This window comes from Cupressus sempervirens, chromosome 4 (assembly GCF_028749045.1).
Source record: "Cupressus sempervirens isolate cs-2001-9-10 chromosome 4, ASM2874904v1, whole genome shotgun sequence".
Lineage (NCBI taxonomy): Eukaryota > Viridiplantae > Streptophyta > Pinopsida > Cupressales > Cupressaceae > Cupressus > Cupressus sempervirens.
Window position 1 is genome coordinate 592,571,580 of NC_143121.1, and position 21,875 is coordinate 592,593,454.

A 21,875-nucleotide genomic window follows, 5' to 3' on the forward strand; every position below is an offset into this window, starting at 1 on the left:
TAAAGGTGAAATGACCTCTTGAGAAAGAAGCAAGTTTACCTTGTTCTTGAAGAAAGTTGGTAATCTATAAACTTTTAATAATAATTTTTTTCAATTTTTTTTTCTAAATTAAAGATTTCAAATATACAATTGAAGATTTTTTAATTGATAAAAGGCCAAGCCTATGGTATTTTATTAATATTATTTAATATAGAAGGACAATAATAGTAGAAAAGATTGGAATAGAGAAAATCTACAACTTACCTAAGATTACATACATTCAAAGACTAGCAAGTGAAACAATGATAAGGGTTCAACCTTATTTACATGTCTGGATTTGAGTATATACCAAGATACATAAGATGATTTAATACAAAAGATATTTCTTGCATATTAGAACCCTATAGTTATATGAGCCCTTGTTGTTTAAATTTCACTAATCCTTTTGAGAAATCTTGTTGTTTCTCTACATATACAACTCACTACCTTGTTGGTTTGTTTCATATTTCCAACTTTACCAAAATCCTCTTGTCAACGAATGTTGACTTCTACAAGTTCCTATACCTACATATACTCATTCTTCTTCTTTGACCAAGATCAATATTATATTCTTCACTACTAAGATTCATAAAATTCATATAGTTCAAAAAAATAAAAATTCCAGAGTGGTTATAAACTTATCATTAGCATGTAATAATGATGTAACCCAATCTCATTAAAGAATAATTCAAAAATTGACACAAGACAAATGTTTTAGAATACCATAACTCTTCATTAAAACCTTCGCAACTCTACTCTTCTCTACAATGAAATAAAACACCTACTTATTACAATTCCAAAAATTACCATATTTGGTAGGTTATTGGGAAAAATGAATTTTTCATTTTTGGTGATTTTTAAAACTCATCCTATGAATCTCGTCTTTTCCCAAGAAAAGCCCCCAACTAAGGCAAGACGAATTGTCAACTAATCAATGAAATCAAAAATATGATTTAAGATTAATTACAAAACAACTTTCTAAAAAAATGGAAAAGACACAAAAAAGCCAAATTCAGAGGTCAAGACGATATTTCAGGCTCCTGAAAAATGTCGAAATGACCACCAATTGAGCTAAGCATCGACAATCCAAATAACTCCTTCTAATGTAATAGCTTGTAAAATTTTAACCAAAATCCACATCCAAGTCAAAAGTTATGACCCTTGGAAGTAATCTTAACCCTTGACCCTCAGATGCCCCTACATTAAATAATTAGGATACTTGCAAAAATATAAATATTTGCACACACACACATGTATGCATGTATGTATATATGAATGTATGTACATATATATGTGTATGTATACACACACATATCACACCCACACATGCACACACACAGACACACAAGCATAGACACACTCACTAAAAATGTTGAAAGATAATAATTGATGTCCCAAAATTTATTATACTAAAGGTTAACTTAAAATAGAAACTACTCCATAGGTAACACACATGAATAGAAGGATTCATTCTCATTTTGTAGAGATTCCATTGTCCCATAAACAAATGGAAGTGAATTCTTCTAGCTTTTCTACAATAACAGGATGAAGGATCCTCCTGCATCAAATCCATGGTATAGGAATTTAAGAAAATTGGTTGTACTAGAGGTACTTGTTAATGTAGACCTTGTTAAATCTCTAATTAAGGCTTACAACCCTTCTACTCACTCATTTCATGAAAGGGACAAGAACATATTGTGTACATTGGATAGAGAAACATTTGTTGAAGCATTTGGGCTTTAGGGGCCCATGAGCATAGAAATTTACTTGGAAAAAGTTGAGGAGATGTTTCACACATAGAAAATATTTTCTACTAGTAATGTCATGAGGTGGCATATCTTGAGGAGTAAGAAGGAGATGGGATAAATTACCAAGAAGATTGAGCAACTCATGCCACTAGAATATTTCTACATATACTTCTAGCACATAGTTTTTGGTGTAAATAAGGTGTTGGATGTGGATGGAACTTTGAATGCAATTAGTGCTGATTATGTGATGGCCATAAACATCCAAGATCAATATAAAAATGTGGTATATGATTATGTGAAACATATAATCACTATATTTCATAATGAGATTATGGTTGTGAAGAATAGAGAAATGGAGAATTTCAAGTTCTAGCACTATTCACTCCTCATCCATCTAATCTTATATACAAATACTAGCCATATTAACCCAGATTTTATTGACTAGACTAAGGAGATGGGAGAGTCAATCCCTATACAACCATGGACTAGGGTATGGAACTGATTTGACCCTTATGCCAATTCCATTTCATTTTTCAATGATTTTGTGTTTCCAATAATGAATATGTTAGGTTGTAATTTGGAAACAGTTCTACATGAGGTGAGAAAGTTTCTTAGGCCAAATTTTTGTCATGATAATGTTAAGTTAGATAAAAATTGTGGGGATATATTTTTATTTGGGAATAACACTATAATGAGGTTGTATGGGCATCCACAACCTCCCCACATTTTGCCAATATATGTGTCATAGAGGTTAGGAATTATTAAATTATGTGGCAATATATTTTGATGGATAGAGATCATTTAGGCCCTCAGAGGAGAAAAGGAATGCTCTTGTGTAGTTTTAAATAGAAGATTTTATAATTGGTAAAGATGCAATCCATGAGATTGATGAGTTTCTTAGACATTATAAGCTACCTTCCTCTATTGCTAGGACCTATGAACCTAAAGATGTGGTTAAAAATGTCCTAAGAAATAGAAGGGGTTATGATTTTCCCCTAAGTAATCCATTGTGGGAGGAGGATGTGATCATAAATTGGTTATTTCAGAATATTTGCACTAATAGAATCCAAAAATGGAAAGATATAATGAGAGTGGGGGAAGAGATAAGGAAACTTGATCTTGAATTTCTAGGATTTTACAATGAGGAAAAGCATTTGGATAGATTTTACAAATGTATTACAAATTATTAGGAGATTATGTCACATATTCCTAATGAGGTTCATGAACAAGAGGAGGAATGGGTGGATCCTACTTCCCCTAAGCCTGATATATTTCTTGAAGAAGAAGAAGAAGAGGAAGGGCAACTTGAATCATCAACATGAGCTTAGGGGAACCATAAGAAGAAAAATTAATTGGTATACCACAGAAGGATAGGGAAATGACCTTGCATATCCTAACTAGCAAAGGTAAGTACTTTTCTCATTTAAGGTAAAATTTCTTGATAAGGAAAGCTACAGAAAGTGAGAGTGCTCTTAGTAGGTTGGAATTGGTAACAAAGATGTTAGATGATAGAGTCATTTAGGATCAAGAATTTTGACAAGATGATGATTTTGTTAAGAGTAAGGTGTTTAAAATTTTGTTGTTTGAACTTGTAGGTAATTTGCAAGCTTATGACCCAAATAGTGAGATGCTTACTATGGAAGAGGCTAGGGTTTTGGTAAAGAGAAGTGGAATTTTATTACTCCCTAGATGGGACTTGAGCTCTTCCTTCATGTTAGAACAAATTCTAAAACAAGAAAAGTCAATTTCTTATGAAGCATTTTCCCCTGGAGTTCTGCAAAGATGATTTTAGATGCCCCATGAAGGAAAATTAACTAATTAGAAATGGGGGAGACATTGAAGATGGGGGTAAGAAAAAGGAGAAGGAAAAGGATAGGAGCTCTAAAAGATAGGAAGTGAAATGGAAGCTCCCACCTGAGGGATGGCACAAAGCCAACTTTAATGGTGTGGAAAAAGGGAATCCTAGTCCCTCAAGATGTGGAGGTATTATAAGAAATTGCTATGGTGAAGGGATTATTTCTTTATCTTACCCACTGGGCCATCAGACAAATCATTATGCTAAATCCAATGTAGCTCTACATACGATGAAATTAGTTTTGAATAAGGGAGTTAAAAATCTATGGTTGGAGGGGGAATCAAATAACATCATTAGATGTATCAAAGGGGATACCCAACCATCATGGAAAATAGCTAACATAATTGAAGAAATCTGCTTAACATTTGGTAAATTTGATAACATCCATGTCAATAATGAATATCGAGAGGCAAACTTGGTGGCTGATTGGTTAGCCAAGAAGCAGTAAAGAATAACGTGGCAATGACATAGAATACTAGTGGGATTATTCTGATAGATGCCAAAAGCCTAATTGAATTGAAAAAATCTAGGGATGTACAAGGAAAATTGAAAGATAATTATGGATATTAATGTGAATATGGGTGTAAGGAAGTGTAATAATGGTATATATGAATGGATTAGGAGGATGATGTTATCAACGTCAAATTGACATGTTTTATGGGTCAATTTTTATATGTACCATTTTAGTGGTATTGAAAGACATAGCCATGAAAATCAAAGCAATTTCCATCAAAGCATTTAGAGGGTTGAGAAAGGGTTTAAGAGAAAGGAGTTTATGAGAATAGTTAGTGTTGAGACTATAGAGATGGTGGGGGAAAGAAATAGGAAAGAACTACTAGGCCAGGCTAAAAAATGGAAGCAAAGAACTAAAGTATGGGAGAAGTTAGAAAATGGAGGAATTGCCACTTATATAGCCAAGCTCCATGGTTACAACTTGGCAATTACGGACCTTATGGTAAATTCATGTAAAGATGGGAGGGTTAAAGTCATGGGGTCTCATATCAAGTGACTATGGACATCATTTCTCATATAACTAAAATTCTAGATGAAGGACTGAAGTTTTACAGAGACAAGAAGGTGTCTGTGAATCCTGTGAAAGATTTTGCAAAAAATATAGAAGAAAAGAAGGAACTAGTCAAGAACAAAACATATTATGAGATAGATTTGATAAAGAAACTATGGAGGTATGTTTTGAGGGCTATTATTGAATATTTATCCTTAGACATGAGATTTGATAGAGTTAGGACACACCATTTTGTTCTGCTAAATAATTTTTGTTATGGGATTAAGGTCTCTTTTCCTTTCTATTTATATACTTCTATGCACAAAAATATTTCAATGCACAAGAAAAAATAGGCTTCAAATCTAGCCCTGCTTTAGGGTTTGCTACTTTTGATAAATGAGCATTTCAAGGCTCAATCTTGAAGCAAAACCCCCACCCATGCTATTGTAGCATCCGAGGAGACAGGGAGTTCAAACTTTTTGTTTGACATAGATGATGTTTAGATTATAAGTTCAGAGGATGAAGATGTAAACCCTTCATCTAGAAAGAAGGATAAGGCTTTTGAGGAAATCACCTTTGTCAACTAAGACCCTATGTAGGAAAATTCCTAGGGGGTTAGGGTTTAAAATTGTTGTACAAGGAGATGAGAAGTATAATGAGGAAGGGGATGGGATGGATATTGATGAAGAGAATAGGGAAAAGGAGGATGTTAAGAGGGAGGAACTGGTAGCTGAAAAATAGATGAGGTCTAAGGAGGAGGATGTGCCCCTAGTGGGGAAAATGGATCTTGGGCCAGAGATCACAGACATTCCTATTTCCTCAATTTCTCGTCCTTAGGAACATGACAAGGAAAAGATAGAGGATGAGAGTAGGGAGACAGTTATAAAGGATAGGCACATTGTCTAGAAATTTTTTAATGTTAGAACATAAAAAATGACAATAGTGAGAGAAACCATGAACCCTCAAATCCTTGAAGGTAAAGAGGGAAAGCTCCAAATGGAGGAACTCATTGATTTGGCCTTGGTGGAAATTACTAATAATGCAAGGGAAATTGGCATGAATTTGATAAATAATTCTAGAAATAGTATGATAGACAATTTTAGGTCAATTAAATGGCTCTACCATGAACTAGAGGAGGTCAAAGAAAGAGCGGGTCAGCTAGAAAACCAAGGGAAGAAGTTAGAACATGGAAATTTGAAAAATTACGGGGATGGCCTTAGATTGGTGGAAAAAAGAATTTAGAATTGGAAAATTACAATCATAATTTGGAAAACTAGATGATTTCAATTGTGACTTTTCTTAATGAAAATATATCTTCTCTTGCTGAAAAGTTGAGAGCTAAGGGCTTCTTAGAGGATAATGAGGTAAAGGACAGAGATGGAGATAAGATGGATGAGGACATGACTATGGACATTACTATTAGCAACTTGGATCAAATGGGTCAAAAGAAGTAAGAGCATATGGCTAAGGAGATCCAGAAGGCTTATGAAGTAGTAAAAATGATGCAAGAGCTAGAAAGAAAGATAGAGGAGTAACTTAGGTTTTTCCATTTCCTATACTTTGGTTTGACTAGTTTTTGTAGTTTTTAGTTTTTGGCTTTTTGTCTATTCACTATTCTGGCCTCTTTGTTGGTCATAGTACTATGGCTGGGCTTTTGTGCTTATTATCATCCTTTTGATATGTATGGACTATGGATAGGCTTTTGTTGCTTATTATTAGCCTTTTTATATGTTTTAACTTTTGGGTTTTAGGATCCCTGTAAAACCTATTTTTCTAATAAAAAACATAGATGCACAAAATATGATAATTTTACAAATTATCCCATAATCCAATAAGTTAAAGTCAATGGAGATAAAGGATACACCTCAAGGATGTGTGATTTTCTAGAGTGTTTTGTCTACATCTCATGGAGAAGTCTCATTACTAAGTGTAGTGACATCATTAAGAAAAGATGAAATGGATCAAATTATAGATAGGTTGGCTTAGGCATTGAAGGATTATGTTTCCACCAAGGAGAAATATGAGGAAGAACTAAAGAGAAGTTATGTAATGGAATAGAAGATTCAAGAATTGGATGGAGAAATAAAAAATCTAAAGAATGTTTCCATGCCTTTAGTAGAAGTGAGTGACAATGTAGTAATTATAGTTTGAGATGAGTTGACATCAATGATGACAATAGACCAACCTCTAAACCTAGAGGTTTATACTATAATCTTAAGAAGAGATTGTTGAATAGATGCAATGAAATGTATACTAATCTATAGGATAAGTATACTAAAGAATTTCTCTTAGAATGTCCATATCATCTTCATATCTCTCCAAGGAATAGAACACCAGTGTTCAAAGGAATCATCTTTGTTAATTCCTTTGTTTAATCACCAAGGTCCTTATTCCCAATTATTTGATAAGTTAACTTCAATGATAACTGAGAAGAAGGATTTTCCAAGAGAAATTATTATCGCAAAGAAAATTGTTGGGTAGGGTAAAAGAATTATATGGTTTCTTCACTAGTAAATTGGAACTAGTACAAAATAAAATAAAAGTTCTTGTTTATGGTATCTAAGATTTTATTTCTCCTATTTTTGATAAAGATGGAAGTTTAAAAGACTAGAAAGAATGGTCATCATCCTTTGATCAAATTTTAAATAATGAGAAAGTTGCCTCATATTTTAATCGAGATGTTGGTGTGACAATTTTCTATGAGGTTATTAATGCATTATATAGGGTCAAGATGGACATGAATAATTTTTTTTGATGATTCATGGGTTATTATAGATTCCAAGTGGAACAAGATTCTAAATTAATTGAATAAGGGCAAAGATGCTACATGGTCTGATGAAGAAAGATATTACTATTTGGGAGGCTATAATAGAGATAGAGGCCTTGCTTGCTAGAGACAGTTAGTGAACAAAATCAGAACAAACCATGAAGAACCAAAAGAGAAAGGACACCCATTAGAATAAGATATATTACTTTTTTGGTTCACCCACTATGGATATGCCTACATTATAAATAGAGAACCAATCCTAAACATCCATGCTACCAACTATTCAATTTTAGGAACCGTCTTTAATATTCCTTTATGTTATTTTCTCTTATAGGTAACAAGTCTTATGTCCAATTGAAATAAAACATGTTTCATTTCCTTCTAGCATGAATCTTGTTGTAATCCTTGTCTATAAAGGGATTTCTAAGGCTTGGAAGAGAGGCCTGAATTTTGAAAATTGCATAACATGTTTCTATTTTAAGTTAGTCCAATACCATGCATTACATTTTGGGTTTTTGCTCATGAATGGAGAAAATATAGTTGGAATAGTTCAAATCCATTTTGAGTTATTTTATTTAATATATTTGATACTCTAATTATATTATTTCAAGTAAATTAATACAAATGAAGAAATTATTGGAGCTTCCCAATTTAGATCTTGTCTTTTTTAATATTGTTCTTCAATTTTCTATAATTCAATAGCAAGCAAATTGAATTCCAATTATTGTTCACTTAGAATTATATCTCATCTCATGTTTTGTTGTTAGTCAAATTGATTAAGTAAATTCTCAATGTTTTATGAGATAATTTAAGGGTTTAATGAGAAGATTTTGATAAGTATTAGATTTTGATCAAGTATACATCTTATTTACAAAGTGAAGCAGAAGATCTAGAAGATCCAAGGTTCTATTGTCAGATTTGTTAGTAAAAATCCCATTGGTCATGTTATAGTTTTGAACAAAATGATAGGCTTACATGGTATTAAAATCTTTAGTCAAAAACCTTTTATTTTATGTTGAAATATGGATATGAAGGAATTATCCTATACTTGACTTGGGAACCATAGAATATAAATTATCAATCATGTTTCATTCCTTGGGTTATCTTGTAGTTAGAAGAATTAAGGGTTTTTATCTACTTAATACGGGGATTAGGAATAGATGTTTAAAATTAATAAAGAACGATACTAATCCTAGGTATACCCATCTAAATTTTACAGAGTTTGAAGGGAAGAAGACTATATTGTCTTGTCAGTTGGTTCTACTGGATTAATAAGTAATACTTGTCCTGGTTTGTAGCTAAATCATAGGTATATTCCACATTCCAAAAGGTTATTAAAACCCTCTCAAATAAGGAGCCAAAAAATTAGTGACTCCATTGGGAAATACTACACTGGAGTTGTGTAAAATGTTATATAGTATGTGTGTTAGACCAATGTCCTTTCATCATATGAGAGTTGTTTTCTTTTGTAGTATATTATGTCACATTAGTTTGGTGTTTTTGTCACACCTCAGTGTAAGTATTTAATATTTTATGTTAAAAGTGGGGAAATAAGGCTATTCACATTCTTCACAAGTGACAATTTTTATTTCTATGGGGTTATCTCATCCTTTTTGTAAATTCTCAAGGTTTGGCATTATAAAAGTCTTATTTACCTTAGTGGTAGGTGAGTCGATCAAGGTTTAATAACCAAATTTTGTTTTATATCTTAATAAAATTATTGAAAAGATAAAAAACACAATGACATACACAAGAGCACATCCTAAGGTCCCAATACAAATAGACTTACCATAAGGTGGTAGAAAGAGTTGGCCTAGGAAAGTGGGAGAATCTAGTCATGCCTAGACATTTAGGGATAATGTTGAACGAAATCCCTAGTATCAACCCATAGAAGAAAAGGAGTCATCATCCTTGAGCTATGGATCTAAAAATACTAGGCTTCTAAGTGGACTCTTTACTACTTCTTTTCAAGAGGAAATAAACTACCAAGATAAAACAATTTCATCTATTGGAGATGTTATTTTTTAGGAAATTTTTTTCTAAATGAATGGATTAGAAAGGTAGATCAAGGAGTATCCAACCTAGAGGATCTCATCCAAATTATATACCTTTCATTGAGAGAAATATTATACATCTTGATAATACCATAAGCTACCACTATCAATCTTGATGATCTCTTCATCGAGTTAGATTTTGTTAGAAATAAAGTTGTAGAAGAAGATGTCAAATAGTTATGTTTGGAGAAAGAGAAAGGAAGGATAACCATGAATTCTCCCATGCAAAGAGACAATTTTCTAAAAAGGATGCCCTTGTTGAGAGAAAAAAACAAGAAGCTAGTGTATATGAGCAATGTTAGTATGCTAATAGAAACCAAATTTAAATAAAGCTTCTACAAACTAAAAAAAATTCATAAACTTCAAGATAGACTAAGATGAGCTCTCAATTGAGAATATGAGCCATTAATGGGCTCTCTCAATGAGAAGCTCTCTTGTTGAGTAGCTTTGTCCAAATAGATAGGATGTATGCTCAAGCTTATGCTTCAAAAAGGGCTTCAAACGGAGTTGGAATTTGGGTGTGAGTGTATGGTTTTGATGTAAAATGGCTTCTCAAAATGGCATTATGACTTTACTTCATGGATTGTGTTATTTTGCAAAGGGGAAGGATCCAATTTATAGGCAAGAGGCTTGAGGGATTGAGGGCTAAGATGCAAGGATGGGAAAAAGCTCATGGAGGGCTTAGATTACATGAGAGGAGAGCACATGGATTGTGCTTCCTTACAACCAATCAAGGAGTGACACATGTCACATGGTGAGAGGATGGAGGAAAGGGGAAGGATGAGTCAACAAAGGAGGCTCAAGGGATGAAATCTTCATAAAGACCCTTCATAAGTGCTTTGTAAGAACATTTATGACTTTGTGGGCTTTATAAAGTTTTGTGGTTGAAGATATTTGTGAGAGATACCATGAAATTCAAATTTGAGGGTTTAGGGAGGTTTTAAGCTTGCTTAGGGTTGTAAAAATGATTAGAGGAAGGGTTAGAGATGGCTTAGGACTAGGCAAGTGGATGGCAAGTGGATTGCAATTAATGAGGGTGGGTGAAGGAGGAGATATTTGTTAACTTTGGCTTGAGTTAGCAAGTCTTAACCCATGTTTAGGGAATGTGACAAGGTTAGGAGGGGATTAGGATTAGGGTTAAAGACATCTTCTAGAAGAGTCTAGGCTTTGGATGAGGATGAAGACTTTCTAGAAGAGTCTAGAACTTCCTAGGATAAGATTTTATGAAATAAATAAAGTTTTATTTATTTCAAGGGTTTGGGTTGAGGAGATATTTATTAAAATATTTTTAATAAACATGAGGATTAATATTTAATCTTGATTAAATATTTTGAGTTGGGATTAGGGGTAGGAAATGATGGGATTAGCCTTTAATCAAAATTAAAGAAGGATTAGAAGATTTTGGAAGAGGTTAGTGGTCTTAAGGAAATTGGCCAAGTTTTGGGCAAAAAATAATTTTTTTATTTATTTTAGGATTTTTGGTCAATTTATTAATTAAATAATTAATAAATAAGGAAATAATGTTTAAATAAGATTTAAACATTTTTGGGAGGGATTCCTTAATTAAATATTTTTAATTAAGATAAAGGGATTTAATGGCATAAAAATTAATTAATTAATTAATTAATTAATTAAATAATTAATTAATTAAATAATTAATTAATAAATGATGATGTCATCAGGGATTTTTTTCAAAAAATAAAAATAATATTTTCTAAAGGATTTTTAGGTGTCTACAGCTAGAAGAGAGATCTACATCTTTACATACAGATCTATTTGGTGATGTTGAAACCTTGAAATCTAAGACTCAAGATGAATAGTGTACTTTACAAGAGAAAGAGGGGCCTTTTATAGCATAAATCCATTTGTATAAACTAGTAGAGGAAATTAGGGTTGAAACAGGTACCATGGAGCCTACAACTAAGGTTGTAGATAAATGTAGATAGAAGGTTGGGGATATTCAAATAAATAAACCTACGATGAAATAAAAAAGAACCCTTACTATGTCCAAAATTGATTTGGAATTAGTAAAGGCTAGAAAAGAGTGTGAGGATATTTCCAAGGAATTTAAAAAGTATGAGAATGAAGCTTAAGAAACATAAATAATAAGAAAACTCCAATTCCTCAAGTCTTTTTCCAACCTTTCTATTGGACGAGTTGCATCTTCTGAAGGTATGTCTTTTGGTGTATCTTGTGGCATTTTAACAAGTAATATGATTTCTTGCATATAAATAGGCCAAAGTGTGTTCAGACAATAGGAAAACACTAATGTAGGAAGAATATCCAATACTTCTAGATCAAGTGCTAGTAGTAGTCAAGGTTTTCAAAGGAATCTTGTATATTTAAAAAGATACAAGAAAATATGCTTTGTAGGGATCATAGCATATCCTAATCCCATTCTTAATGAATTAAGATATAAGGTCACAAAATTTGTTGGTATCAATGTCATTAGTTGAGAGGAACATATTAGGAACTTTATTGATATGTTGAATGATTATGAAGTAGAGCATGAAGGCATAGTCAAGAATTTTTTTTTTCATTCCCTTATTGAAGATGCTACATATTTGTTTAGGAGATTCTCTAATGATAACATTAGTTCTTGGGATGATCTTGATAAATGTTTTAAGGAACAATATGGAGACAATATCAATGTTGGTTCTGTATTGAACGAGTTTAATAAAATCAAGAAAATCCAAAATGAGTCTACCTTTGACTTTAATGATAGGTTTTAGAAAGGAATGTACAAGCTCTTCCAAGTTATGAAGCTAGATCAAAATGTGTGTCTAAAAAATTGTTTCAATGTAATTGACAGAAAAATGACATACATACTTGGAGATAAAGACCCCAAGACATTAAGAGATGCTTTCAAAATTGCAGTAAATATTGAAAATAATAGGAGGGCCTTAGGTAAGTTAGGGAGAAGAGATAACCCTAGGCTATTTAATTTATGAGGTAATAAAAGACAAAGTGACAAGCCCATGGCAAACAAGAAGCCCAAGGAAGACAAGATGGATAAGGTTTTAAGCATGTTAAAAGATATGAAGCCTACCATGGGAAATATCAACAAAGGGGTTACAAATGATAGACCAGAGTTTGGAACCAATTGTAATAGGCTAAATAAATTTCAAAACTTTCCTTATAACAGTCAATGGAAATATGGGAAGTCAATAAATAATAATACTAAGGGAAATACTAAAAAGGTCACTCCAAATTCATAAAAAAGGAATACAATAATTTTTTTAGAGGATGTTCCTTGGTGTATGGCCTATTAATCACCTCATTCATCTGAATATTGTGTAATTTCCTAATCAATAGTTACATCCCAACAATTTGAGCTAGAACAAAGTGAACAAGAGGAAATCTAGATAATTTTACATGTAATATCTTAGGCTTATATAGCAAGTATGATGATAGTTCTAATTAGTAAGACCCTAATGGGGACATAGAATTGTAGAGATATAACTATGATAGGTTTCATCAACAAATTTTCTATGATAATGATGAAGAAGTGGATAATACATCTTTTAATTTAGTCTCTAATGTGAGTCATGGAAACTCAAGAAATCCATAAAGAGAGGAAATTGACAGAATTATAGCAGAAATGGTGGCTTAAGTTTAGAGAAAATGCAATTTGAGAAATCAAGTAGTCAATGTTGATTCTGATCAACCTTCTAGAATATTCATTAAGGATATTACTCTTAATATATCTGATGCAAACAAAAATCAGAGATCCATTAGTGATGAAGGTAAATTATGTAAAAAGAAGAAGTGGGAGCCTAAGAAGGTCATACAAGCCCAAAGTATTGAAAAGAAGAAAGAGGCCCTTGAAGCAAAGGTATCTAAGGTAAAGATTAATAAACAAATTGATAATGTTGCATTTTAATCAAAGGAAGATAAAGGTATGCTCATTTAAATTCCTCCTTATACTCTTGTAGATATGTTGTCCATGATTTCATAGATCACAGTAAAAAGTTCCATTATCTAAGATGTTTAGGATAGAAGTGCATAAGAATAAATCTTTAACATAGTTAGGAGCCATTGGAAAATATAATATTACTAAGGATACAAAGCCCTTAGAAGATGAAGTAGAAGTGCCACATAAGATTAAATACTAGGAAGGGGTAGTATCTCAGATCCATCCTATGTATCTAGATAGTTCTACAATTGCCTACATTGAAAATATTGATCCATTTTTCTTGAGCCTCATTATAAATGGGAAAATAGTAAAGAACTATATGATTAACTTAGGTGCTTCAAATACTATCATTATTTTCAAAATAATAGCATCCTTAAGCTTAATATTTGATACAAAAAAAGGAAGGTGTTTTGATCTTGATTTTAGGGAAGTCCATGTCATAGGGATTGTTAGTACATTACCATATAAGTTAGTTGAATATCCTAAAAGAGACCTAACTATGAGTGTATTGGTAATGTATATTACCCCTTAGTATGGCATGTTGTTATCAAGAAAGTGGAGTGTTTATAAGGGGGTAGCCTACAATGTGATCTATAATTTGCCACTTTTTACACATATAATAAGGCTATGAAAGTAAAAAGAGAACCAAGGGTCAGTCATATGATTGAGGAAAAAATAGATAATGATACTACATACTTTCTAGATATATATGTTAATTTGTTTAGAGTAGAATTTATTATTTTGAAGAAGGAGAGAATGCCTCCATCTATGATACAAGAAATAGAGAATAACTCTAAGAATGGAGATCTATAGACCATGTATTTTGATGGAGAAAGTTCTAAAGAATGAGTTGGTGCTAGACTAGTGCTCATTTCACCTAAAAAGAGAGCTTTTATATTTTAAAAAAAAATTATATTTCACATGTACAAACAACATTTTAGAGTATTAGGCATTTCTCTTAGATCTAAGACTAGCTGCAAAACATGGAATTAAATGTTCACATGTGATTGGAGACTTAGAGTAAGTGGTGCCATAGATTAGGATGTCATATGTATAAAAAAATAAGAGGCTCAAGTAGAATAAGAATGTTTTATGGGATGAAATTGAGGCCTTTAACACCTTTAACATCCCATGGATTGATAGGACAAATAATAAGATGGTAGACATGTTAGAAAATTCAGCTATCAAGCTTGATGATATAATCTTTTCAGAAGTATCCAAGGTTGAAGTGTGAACTAGAACTTAAATTCTAGATAATGTAGAAAGTTGGAAGGTGTTCAAAGATGACTCAAAGATTCTAAATTTTCTTAATTGTGAAGGCAAGTACCATGGTCTAGGGTTGGAATATAGTGCACCTATAGAGACCATAGATGGGATGGACAACATTTTTGGGAATGACATAATACAACTCAAGACTAACAAAGTGCCCAAAGGTTTAGTTGTTTTGGAAAGCATCTTTGATAACTAGGATAGGGTGAAATTAGATATTAAAGAGAAGAAGCCAGAGGAGATAAATTTAGGCACAAATGAAGCTCCCAAAAAGGTATATATATGTAAAATATTATCTCCTACTATAAGAAAATATATAATTGAGTTGTTAAGAATATATAGGCATGTTTTTACATGGTCATATAATGATTTGAAATCCTATAGGGAGAACCCTTTTAAACATCTTTTTCCTCTCAAGGAAAATTCCAAACCATTAAGGTAAAGGAAAAGACCAATAAATCCTACCTTAGCTCCTAAGATGCAAGAAGAGTTAATAAAACTTAGAGATGATGGTAAAATAAGGTGAATTAAACATTTAACTTGGATACCAAATATAATGCCTATTAGGAAGAATAATGGAGACATCAGGCTTGGCATTAACTTATGGAATTTAAACATTTCATTATTAAAGGAAAATTATGGACTACCCAATATGGAGGCTATGTTGCAAAGATTAATAGGCTCAAAATTGATGTCAATGATGACTGGTTTATATTGCTATAATTAGGTCTTGGTGGATGAAGATGAACAATACAAAAATTCTTTCACTATACCATGGGGCACTTATGTATATGTGAGAATGTCATTCAAATTTAGTAATGCTAGAGAAGCTTTTGAAAGAGCCATGTATGTAGCCTTTTCTAATTTTATACATAAATTCATGGTTGTGTACCAAGATGACCTTACAATCTATTCTAAGAAGGAAGAAGATCATCACAAACATCTTGATATTTTTTTGTAAGGACTTTGGAATATGGTGTTTCTCTTAACCAAAGAAAATATGCATTTGGAGTAACTGAAGGTAAGCTCCTCATTCATTTAGTATCCAAGGAAGGGGTTACGATAGATCCAAAGAGATTTACTACAATAGATAAGATTTCCAGACCCAAGAATGTAAAAGGAATCCAACCTTTCTTTGGACAAGTAATTATTGTAAGGAGGTTTGAACAATTTTTACAAAGATTAGTAGGCCTACATAAAAAATTCTCAAGAAGGGAGAAAAGATTAAATGGGATAGAGAACCAAAAATTTCATTCCAAAACATTAAGAAAGAAATCAAGAATACACTTATATTGAGGACTCTTGATTACTACAAACCCATGCAAATATTTTTTTTCCTTATTCCACATAATTGCATTAGTATTACTCCAGAAATATGAGGAAGGTTTGAACAACTGATAGCCTTTTTTAGTAAGTCCCTTCAAGAAGTAGAGCTAAAGTATGATATAAATGAGAAACAGGCATATGCTTTGGTAAAATAAGTTTAAGTATTTAGATGCTATCTGATGGGAGAAATAGTGGTGGCTTTTGTCCCTAGTGTTGTTGTTAAAGATACTTTCTCTCAATAAGAGGTAATAGGTAGAATATGTAGGTAAATTAACCAAATCTAGTTCAACATTGATGTACAAATTAAAAAACTTGCCATAGGTCAAGGATTGGAGAACTTAATGGCATTATCAAATCTAGATGCAAATTAGATAAATCACATGAATGATGACCAAAGGCCATATACATGACATAGATTCTTGTGATTAGTACAATGATGTTATTTACTATTTACAATACATGTGTGCTCCTCCTGTAATGAATGATAATAAAAAGTGAGAACTGAAGCTTCAAGCCATCAAATACATTATTGTTAATGGAAAACTATGGTTGAGAAAGACAAAAGGTGTACTCTTGAAGTGTGTAGACCAAGAGGATTTAGTTAAGATTCTAAGTGAAATGCACAGTGGTGTATGTGGGGGTCATCAAATGGCAAAGACCATAGCTCCCAAGGTAATAAGGGATAGGTTTTGGTGGCTCACTTTATTCATGGATTCTCATGAGCTAGTGAAGAAATGTGATCCTTGTCAAAGATTTGTAGGAAAATTGAAATTCTTTAGAAATTCATCTTTAAAACCAGTGGAAGTGCAAGCACCTTTTCAATAATGGGGCATAGACTTCATAGGTGAAATTACCAACAAATCTAGAGCTAGTCATCCTTGGATATTAGTAGCAACATACTGTAATACCTCAAAATTGGCTCATTGCCATGTTAACCAATTCTGGTATATTTTGACCAACTCCTAAGTCCTATTTTACTAGGCAATTCTTATTCTAATTTTCACTACTTGACCTAATTGTCAAATGTAGAAAACCCTAAATTTGCATTAATCAAGCTATCTATTTAATTCCTAAGTATTGATTCGAATTAGTCACATTAAACCTATTGATTAAGATTTAATTTAATTTAAAGTGTTTTTACTTTAATTAAATTAAATTATATCCTAAGGCTAATGTACTAAGTAATTAAAAATATTTAATTTAATATTTATCCTCACTTTAATTAATTGAATGAGATTATTCAATTAAATGGAAAAGGGCATTTATGAGGTCATATCTCACTTTATTAAATTAAATTATATCTTCAAAATCTTCTCTTCATTTCCAAAATGGAAACTTTGAGTGAACTATCTCTTGAAATTGTAATTAATCTAGTTAACTTGTTCTCACACTCCTGAAAAGCTCAGTTTACTACTCATCACACTCAAATTTGAAACAGTCAACTTCACTTGCACAGGGAAGTTTCCATTTTAACTGAATCTTCTCTCTAATCTTAACCGTCCATTCAAATTGATCTTGATCGTTGATCAATTCTTTGATGCTATTTAAGGGATCCTCAATCCCTCATTACGGAGGTTGGAATTTGATTGTATTGAATTGATGTCAAAATAATCACACATTCTAGCTTTCATATTTGCTTAAATACTATAATGTCATTTTAGATTAAATATGCATCCATTTAGTTTAACTTCTTTTACTTCCTATTAAAATAAACTGCATATCATCTAGGTTACTTGCATAAAAATCCTTCATTCTATAAAGGTCTGGTTGCCCACTCCTTGTTCTGAGAGCTTAATAGGAAAAATCCTTCTAGTTAGAAGGCAACAGGTTGCATTGTCGAGCCTCTTGGATAAATGACTCCATGTTTATTCTAGGATGAATTTGTATATAATGACCATGTTGAAGCATAGGTGAAAGATCTGAGGGCTCATTTTCACGTATATACATACTACTTCAAAAAATGGGTAGAAGCTACTCCAAACAAAATATCTACTAGTAAAGTAGTGAATGATTTTATTCTAAATAATATTATCATTAGATTTGGATTCCCTAAAAAAATTATGATAGACAATGCTATGTTCTTTAGATCACATGAGTATATTTAGTTTTTTGATAAGTATGGAGTAATTGGGTCCACTTCTTCTCCATACCATTCTTAAGGAAATAGAAAAACAAAATATTTTAATAAGAGCACTTTGAAGATTATCAAAATAATCATTAATGAAAATAAGAAGGCACGAGGTTCCAATTTTCCTTTAGTTTTATGGGAAGACTAGGTAATAGTGAAGAAAGAAATTGGTTCTGCACATTTTGATTTAGGGTATGGAATTCATGCAAGAATTCCTCAAAACAAGTTGATTAGGATCTAAAAATTCATTCAAAAATATGAGGATGATATTATTGATGACATATAGGAAAGATTGAATGATATCCTTGAATTGGATGAAACTAGGAGAGCAACATTAGCTAGGAATGCCAAGTTGTAGTTTCAAATGAAACACCTATATAACAAGAGGTCCTTAAATACAAAGTTTGAGCCAGATGATTTGGTATTACTCTAGAATGCAAGACTAGAAAACAAAGATAAACACAAGAAGTTTGATCCTATTTAGGTAGGACCTTATATGATTCATAACAGATGGGGTGAGGACTCATATATCATCAGGGAACTATTTGGTGATCTTCTTGAATTTCTAGTTCATATACAATTTTTGAAGAAATAATTTTGTTGAAGGTATTTTGTTTTCCATGAATAATAGATTAATGTTGTATATCTTATAAGTTTTGCACATAAGTGTGTTTATTTCCTATTGTTTTTCTTGTATAAAGTTTTGTTTTGCTTGTTGTTGAGTTTTCTTTCCTTGTCTTGTACTCTCTAAATGCTTTCATTTTTGTGGTATGCTCTCCTATTGATTTTAGATTCTTGCATGGACATAAACTACCCATCATTCCTAGACAAAGCCATTGTTAGCCCTATTCTTTCAAATAGGCTAGATTTTTTTTTTTCATTATGCCTAAATTGTTAAGCTTTGCACTACAAGGGTTTTCTTTGATTTTACCATGATTTAAATTTTAACATAAGTATAAAACCCTAGATTAGCCTTACTATTCAATGTTAAGTCCCCAATAGTCTTATATTTTTGGCATTTTCTTCAACAATATCATTTTACCCTATTTTGTAACTTTGCATGTGATGTATGGCTTGTGTTGAAAATGTTGTAAAGTAGAAATGTGTAGTGAAGTGTAACATCTCTTTCCTTTTTACTTGTTCAAATTATAGGATGCATAGTAGTGATCTCATGTAATTGTAGTTTCTCTGCAAGCTTTGCCTTTATGGTGCTAACAGTTGCAAAGTTGTGATGAATGAATTTTTTATATTAGGTATAACCTCTCCACAAATAAGAGACTATAACATTAAGCATTGTGAAGTAGCGATGAGCATAGTGGGAGTCGATCATGACTTCTCTGCAATTAACACCTTAACAAGGTTTGAATTGGTGAAGTTACAATTTACTAATTAGAGGATGGAGTTATACTCTATTGTGGTCTTTATAAAAAAAGATTAGAATGTTGTGACCTTATGAGTAAAAAGAAAGCATAACTCTATAAGATAACATACAGAGCACAAATTTCTCTAAAGGATGAGTTAGATCAAAAGGTTTAAGATGGTTTACTAATGAATATTTATACTTTTTGAATCATGTGGGCCATCCTTTTATGGTAACCACATAAGTTTAGAACATTATCAAGATAGTTAAGTGAAAATTTGTGAAGCTACGACAAGCCATGTAAAGGGTTAATTGTGATATCTCCATTCTAGTCCATTCCTCATTATGATGTCATGAGAAAGGTTTATACATGATGAAGGGAAAATTTGTGGGTGTGAAATAAAATAATGATAATTAGGGTTTCAAAGTTACACAATGAAGGAGATGTGGTAAGTGTAAGTTCACGACTTCCCCATAGGGTTAGAGGGTAACTATTGTGAAGTAGAGATTATAAGCATTGCATGAATTCACAAGGGAATGCATATTGTTACGACCTAGAGCAGAAAAGCTCCAACTAAGGGAAAAGTGTTGTGGTTTATCATTAGTGCTACATTGTAACTATTAGCACTTCTAACCTAGACCAAGTAGAGATTTTGTGATAACCATAAAAGGGGAATAGCATAGCTTCGTAGAGGATTAGAGGGTTAGGAGATATACTATTGTAAGGATACAATAAGGGTTAATGAAATAGTTAAGTGAAACATCACAACTTTGTGGTTGAAAAGCTATAAAAGCTTACAAATGATAGATAGGTGGGGTCTTGGCCAATTAATCGGTGCCATGCTGATAAGGAGTACACTTGGGTACAAATGCCTCCAAGTTCTATGTTAAAGCAATTCTCTATGATTTTTAAAGGAGAATTCATGCATGAGGGAATTTATTGTAATTAATGCTCTTCCTAGCTTAATACAAGCTATTCAATTATCCATAAAGGTAGCCATTTAAAAAAATTTAGATCCAAATATTTACAAAAATGAGAAATTTGCAAAGATTCACATATTTGATTTCTAAATTTTAGATGCAGAATAAGGCACACTAATAGATGAAGCTGGAGTAGAGGAAGTCCCAACACATACACGTCAAGCTAGATAGTTTATGTAGAAGAATGGCTAGAACATATCCTTAACTCTTCAAATTTATAGTATTCTAACACACATGAATGGAGGGATCCATGCTCATTCTGCAAAGATGCCATTTCCCTAGAAACAAATGGAAATGAACTATTTTGGTTTTTCTACAATAACAGATTGAAGGATCCTCCTACTTCGAATCCATGGTACCATGAATTTAGGAAAAATGATTTTACTATAGGTATTTGTCAATGTAGACCTTGTTAAAGCTCTAATTAAGGCTTACATCCCTGATGTATACATGAAAATGTGACCTCAGATCTTTCACCTACACTTCAACATGGTCATTGTATGTGGATTCATCCTAGAATGAACATGGGATAGTTCATCCAAGAGGTCTGACAATGCGATCTGTTGCCTTCTAACTAGAAGGATTTTTCCTATGTGCTCTCAAAATGAGAAGTAGGCAACCAAACTTTTCTAGAATGAAGGATTTATGTGAAGTATGATTATGCAAGTAATCTATATGATGTGAAATTTATTCTATTAAGTAATAAAAGAAACTAAGCTAAATGTATGAATTATTAAGCTAGATGACATTAAAATACTAAGCATAAGCACATATGAGAGTTAATAAAAATGAGTATTTAGTTTGATAGCAATTCAATATCATCCAATTCCAACCTCTGTAATGAGGAATTAAGAGCCCATTAAATAGAATCCAGGAATTGATCAATGGTTAGGATCAATTTGGATGAATGGTTAAGATTAGAGAGAAGATTCAGTTAAAATGGAAACTTCCTTGTGCAAGTGAAGTTGACTATATCAAATTTGAGTGTGATGAGTAGTTAACTAAGCTTTTCATGAGTGTGAGAATAAGTTAACTAAATTGTTTCCAATTCAAGAGGTAGTTCACTCAAACTTTCCATTTTAGAATTGAAGAGAAGATTTTGAAGATATTATTTAATTCAATAAAGTGAGATATGACCTCATAAGTGCCTTTTCCATTTAATTGAATAATCTCATTCAACTAATTAAAGTGAGTATAATTATTAAATTAAATATTTTTAATTCCTTTGTACATTAGCCTTAGGATATAATTTAATTTAATTGAAGTATAAACACTTCAAATTAAATCAAATCTTAATCAATAGGTTTAATGTGACTAATTTGAGTCAATACTTGGGAGTTAAATAAATAGCTTGATTAATGTAGATTTAGGGTTTTCTGCATTTGACAATTAAGTCAAGTAGTGAAAATTAGAATAAGAATTGCCTAGTAGAATAGGACTTTAAATTTGA